We start from the raw sequence: 6,237 nt of genomic DNA on the forward strand, positions 1-6,237 counted from the left end.
GCTAGAAAAACCATTCAACAAAAGCTGCTATAATAGCTCCACAAATATATATTCATCCACCACCTTCTGATGCTTTAAAAATTAAGAAGAATGGGCACTCTTTCTTATAAGTTCTATAATAAAGATGTTCAAAATCGGTTATTTTTTCATGAAATAAAATGCTATCCTTTGATGAAATAAGGCATTTAAATTAGAACATTGTTTATTTCCTATGCATAAATAAGTTATCAATTTATTTTCTTAAACCTTTATTTATAATAAATTCTTCATTAATAATAATAAAGTTATAAAATAAAAAAAGTGCTAACAAAGTTTGACTTTTTCCATTGACTTTATTTGTAAATTTCCTTCCACCATGTATACAACAATACTTTATATAATAATACTTTATCTGTGGAGCTATTATAGCAGCTTTTCTTGGAATGGTTTTTCTATCAGCTTCAAATCTGTGGAGCTGATTTTAAATCTTCAAATGATAAAAATGTATCTATGCATGCAAAACTAGTTGACAGTATGAATGAAATGAAATTTTTCAAATATATAAAGGTAGAATTCCCTTAAAAATACATACCCCCTTAAACACTACACGTGTAAACTTCCAGCTCTGGGTTCCACTAATGTCAATGAGATTATTAAACAATGATTTAATCAGATCTCTAAACATACTAGATGACAAATTAATTAAAAATTTACCTCTTTTACAATTTTTAAATTCTCAAAAAGAGAATGCAAATCAAATTTTTAGGGTTAAAAATGCTTCAATTTTATGCATTATGACCTCCTGTTTTTTAAAAATTTAATTTTAAGTTTGCAATTATCATATTTCTAGGTAATGTTAGACTTGTTCTAATCCACCAATGTAATATTTAATAATTTACAAACTCTTAAAGATGTTTATTTTGTATTTTTTTTGCAGTGCTATGGAAGTAGTTTTTAAGGGGTCACTAGTTTTAAAATAGGAAATCAAGCTTTTAACACAACAACAATGTATATTTTGAATAATAGGAAATATGAAAAATGATAAGAAAAGTATAGATTTAATACAGTTTAATAAAAAAAAAGTATAGATTTAAGTACAGCTTTAATAACAGCAATAAATATTTTTTGAATAACATAAAATGACAAAAAAAAATATGAATACCATAAAATATTCTGAAAAAGAGACATGCAATAAACAAACATTTCATCTAAAAAAACATCTCTGAGTCAAATAATTGAGGCTTCTCTCAATGAATGATTTTGACATTTCATACATTGATTTCAAATATTCAGCTGAACCATACCTTCCTTTTGTTTGGGCGACTTTAGATTGTGATCTTGGAGTTGTTGCCAAGGGTCCGTCTTTTGAGGTTACACTTGTTTTCTTAGGAGTAGAAGATTGTAGATTAACATCATCAGTTTTTTCAATAAGGAGAGCTGCTTGTTCAAATTTATCCTGTTGCATATCATCAACATTAAGACCATTCTTACTTATACCAACTCTCTTGGCGGCTGCTACAATATTGGCAGTGGATACCCAATTGTTCCACATTATTTCTGGGATATTCATGAACCTTTCTCAATTTATTTTCTGGAAAGAGGAAAAGAGCTCATCTCGCTAGTTATTATAATATCGATGGAGCTGTTGATTTGGTGCTTGGTCTAGTAGCTGTGTGACTCCAGAAGCATCATGCAGAGACACAAATAAATTGATTTGCTTTTCACACAAAAAATGAGGAACTTTAAAGTCAAACCGCAACGAATGACCATCTGATAGAAGCACAACTGGTCTGCTTTTTCATTTTCTGTGCACCAATCTACTGCCTCTGATATTTGATTTTCTTTAGCTCTTATGTCCTCTCAGTAAACCGTTGCTTCAGCTCGGGTTTCTTGCTTTGTTTTTGTTCTACTTCTTTTTCTACCAGCAGAAATCTTAAAAATTAACTGCGGTTTTCCCATACTATTATTTTATTTAAACACTAAAAATAAAGAATATACATACTTAATTAGAGATTATGAACACAAAATGAACAGAAAGGTACCACTTATAGCAATTTTACCATTTTTTAGTTAAAGAAAATCAGTATAAACATTCTCTCCATTCCTGGCTATTCTAAGTAAGCTTGTGGAGGCATATTTTACCTAATATAGTATTTAAGGGGGAAATTGTGTAGTTTTTAAGAGACTTTACTAGCTAAAATGCTTTTTTTTGTTAGACTTAGTTAGCAAGCCTCCTTATATATCATACTACACTGACTTCAGATACAATAAGAAAAAAAATTTAGAACTTTCAGAAATTTTTCATCCATATAAATACAATTATGTTCCTTGTAGTTTTTAAGGGGAATCTTTGAAAAAATCAGAAAGTTCACTCTGCTAATTCTCACTAAATATAGCAAAACAAGGATAACGACTTCCAGGGCAGAAAAGCCCTGAAATAGGTATTTTCAAATCACAATAAAAAAAGTTCAAATAGTTGACCTGTAACGGATGTACTCCATTTTGAAAATTTACGAAGTTTTTAAGGGAATTCTACCTGTGGTTCAAATATTTTCCAAATGATTGGAATTTAAAATATATGAAACAGAAATTTGTTTTGACACGTGACTTTTTCAACCAATAAACGGGGTCCGGCACTATAAGCAAATTTCGTTTAAGTGCCGACTTTCGGCACTCTATCCACGGCCAATAAAATTTACATACCACGGTAGGTCACACCACGGTAATTTTATTATATTTTTTTTGAACTGGAAGTTTGAATACCGGAAAATAAACATCTTACTGGAAAAAAGTAGTTACTTAATAATAATAAAAACTATTATTATTGAAAAAGTATATTTATCGGGAAGATTTAAAATTAATACATAAGACTTTATTGACAGCCATTAACAAACCATAAAACGTATGCTTTTTACGGCAAGCAAAAGTTAGTTTATTTTTTTACTTGATTAAATTAATTGTGATTCTTTAAAACATATATATATATATATATATATATATATATATATATATATATATATATATATATATATATGTATGTATGTATGTATGTATGTATGTATGTATGTATGTATGTATGTATGTATGTATGTATGTATGTATGTATGTATGTATATAAATTAGTAAAAAATATTTATCTGACTTTTTTTATTAATTCATTACTGCAATGTTTTTAAGTTATTTGTGTATGTAAATTCAACAAGAGTGCTCAATAAATAAAATCAGAGTAATATATTTTATTTTATGTAATAAATTTAAAATGAAACTACTTAATTATCACTACTTTAAATCTCATGCTTATTGCAATTTTTTCGTATAGGCACACAGTGGGATAATCATGAATATTCAAAAATGCAATTAAATGGATTGGTATCACAATCTAAAACTTTTTCAACAGCTTTTTAACATTATTCTTTAGATGTCTTACATTAATAATTGGAGAGCACAGAATCTAGAAATCAATAATCTAATTAATGATTCTTTGCAAAATGATTCTGATGACAATCTACAATTTATTAACAATGAAGTTGAATCTCTTTGTTCTGAGTCAGCTAAAAGTAGTAATTGATCATTATTTATTATTATTAATAAATATCATTATTATTGTATTAGGGTCACTCACCCTAATACAATAATAATGATAAAATAATAACCAGTTGGTACAGTTAAGGGATCTAAGTTTGTGAATGACTTTGTAAATAAGAGGGTAGACTTTAGAATACATATTAAAATATTTAAGAATTATGCTACGTGTTATTAATTTTGTTTTGTTAAGTTATTAGTCATCCTAATAAAAAAATAATTCAATACATCCCTCAAATCATATCAAATCAACATCACAACAACCATAAAAACTAGGGTTTAAAAATTAGGGTGAATAGACATAAAAACTCTGTCTTGTTAGTATAATTTAAAGTTATTAACAAATTGTACAATAAAAATATCTGTTTTTATACTATTTACAGTAAAACAAGCAATAAGATAAAAAGTAAAACATAATATCAATAGTATCTTAATGCTTTTCTTTTAGGTTGCCTGTCTTTCAAGAGATGGTGGGATTAAATTAAAAGAAAATATTAACATGTTAGAAAGGTAATATTATGATGCTTTTGTGGGGACCAATAGCACTGAGGAAACACTAAATGTGCAAAATAATAACAAACACAAAAGTTTTTCAAAGCGTATTAATGGTAGAGTAACTTTCAAGTTTATAAAATTTTATTTGTCTATGCTTTTGTAGTTCATGGTGTTAATTTTTTTAACAATTTCTTATATGCAGACTTAAAAAAATGGCTATTTTTGAGTTATTTCAAAGTAGGTTTTAAATTTTTGAAAAATTATTTTTTTACCTTGCATCAGCAGAAACATTTCAAAAAAGTCAGAAGTTCTCACTGGTTATCAAATATTTTGGAGACCTGAGTGTGCTACTGACATGCATATTTGATAAATAAGAATATTTATCAATATATTTATTCAAAAAACAATATCTTTTGTTTTCAGAATCAACTTCAGAGTCTGGTACAGAGAATGAATACACACTTTGTTTGAGAACCAGAAATCAGGGACAGACCATTACTGTTATTAAAGAAGATATTGGGTAAACCATGAGAACTGATGTAAGTTTCCATACATATTTGATAATTAAGAATATTTATTTATCAATATATTTTGATGATGAAATGGATACAACCAATAAAATGACTGCCATAGAGGCCTAAAAAATCTTTTAGGCCTCTATGGCAGTCGCAACACTTTGCACCAAAATTTGCACTTTTTAAGGATTGATTGATTGAGCTGAGTTTTTTTTACTAAAGTTTGGCACAAGGTGATGCAAGAGAAATAGGTACTCAAATTTTTTTACACATCACATTGACATGATCAATTACCAAATATGTCATATACTTATCTGTAGCACACTCATGTCTCCAGATATTTGATAACCACTAAGAGTTTCAAACTTTGTAAAAAAATGACATCTGCTGATGCAAAGTTCAAAAAAAAAACTATTTGTAAAACATTATAAATATACTTCAAAATTTCTCAGCATCTTTTTAGTCTCCATAAAAGTCAATAAGAAAAAATTGTTGATTTCATTTTTCTAATTTTAGGGAGTTAACAGTTTAAGTGGCTATAATTACTAGGGAACAGAAATTTTGTTGATTTTGTTGTATCTATAAGAAATGACAACATCTCATGAGAGATGTGTGGCCACTTATGAGAGTTGTGTCATTTTGTTCAACTCTCAACTCTTAACTTCGAAATATGAATTGGTCTCTACGCGGAAAAAAGAATTATGTGCGGTACTTCCAGAGACGTAGGAAAGGGTTGAACTGCAAACCTCATGAATACAAGGCGAGCGCTCTTACAACTATTCTACTACCGCACTAAAGTTGACAACAATTTAGCTGATTTTGACATTGACGAAACCCTGAAGTAACAAAACAGACTTAATATAAAAATTTTTTTTATTTACCTGTAAAGATGGTAAATTGGTTAACTTTTCTGAAAGTTTTTAACGTTTTCAGTCAGTTTAAGCTGTTCTTGTCGGGTAGTTAATGGATTATTTTTTTGAAGTTTCATTAGTTGCTTGTTATTGTAACCGAAATAACTTTACTTATATGGTTTGAAATTCTAAATTAATTAAATTTGGTTTTTATATATTTATGCCTTTATACTTTCAACTTTTATTTAGCTTGTGTCATGACGAAAAGAAGCGAAGTTATGGTAGTCGATACAAAGTGGAAGTTCAAAAGGTATTGCGGTAGGCCCTAGCAAAGTTGTTGGCAGGAATGGTGGGCGTCTCCAGAAAGATACTGATGCAAAATAGAAAGTTGTTTTTTGTAATGAATTCTTTTTCGCCAGAAAATATGTGCTATTCTTTAATTGTATTTATTATGTTGGTTTAACATTGCTCTACAACATAATGACATCGTCTTTACGTCAGTATTCTGACCTCGTTCCGACGTTGGTTTAACATCGCTCGACGTTGGTTTAACATCGCTCGACGTTGGTTTAACATCGGAATTCTGACGTCGCCCGATGTCTTTTTTTCGACGTTGCCTAACCTTTCCATTTCCAAATTAAATCCGACATCGATCCGACGTTGTTCCGACGTCACTTTGCCCACTGGGTCAAGTATAATTTCATGTGTGGTTTAGAATTAAGGTGAAACATTCTATTGTTGATGGGTCCCATCATATAATCAAACTTCTTTATTTATTAAGAGGTCAAACAGTCGAAGTTAAGGATGCCGTTACA

At 29.0% G+C, this 6,237-nt stretch overlaps 1 long non-coding RNA gene across 17 annotated transcripts; it reads left to right on the top strand.

Moving 5' to 3' along the window:
* The first annotated feature begins 2,673 nt into the window (after positions 1 to 2,673).
* LOC149894667 (uncharacterized) lies at positions 2,674 to 5,862 on the top strand. 17 transcript variants are annotated; one of them, XR_016449199.1, is made up of 5 exons: positions 2,696 to 2,905; positions 4,010 to 4,169; positions 4,480 to 4,595; positions 4,759 to 5,463; positions 5,672 to 5,862. It is a non-coding gene; the product is annotated as an uncharacterized LOC149894667 (long non-coding RNA). The 17 variants fall into 17 exon arrangements; XR_016449206.1 differs by having other exon boundaries at positions 4,759 to 5,331; XR_016449200.1 differs by having other exon boundaries at positions 4,759 to 4,822; positions 5,088 to 5,862.
* Positions 5,863 to 6,237: the final 375 nt, after the last annotated feature.

Source organism: Hydra viridissima, unplaced genomic scaffold (genome assembly GCF_058129835.1).
Source record: "Hydra viridissima isolate aposymbiotic clone 2 unplaced genomic scaffold, HvirCarnegie_v1 scaffold_1, whole genome shotgun sequence".
Classification (NCBI taxonomy): domain Eukaryota; kingdom Metazoa; phylum Cnidaria; class Hydrozoa; order Anthoathecata; family Hydridae; genus Hydra; species Hydra viridissima.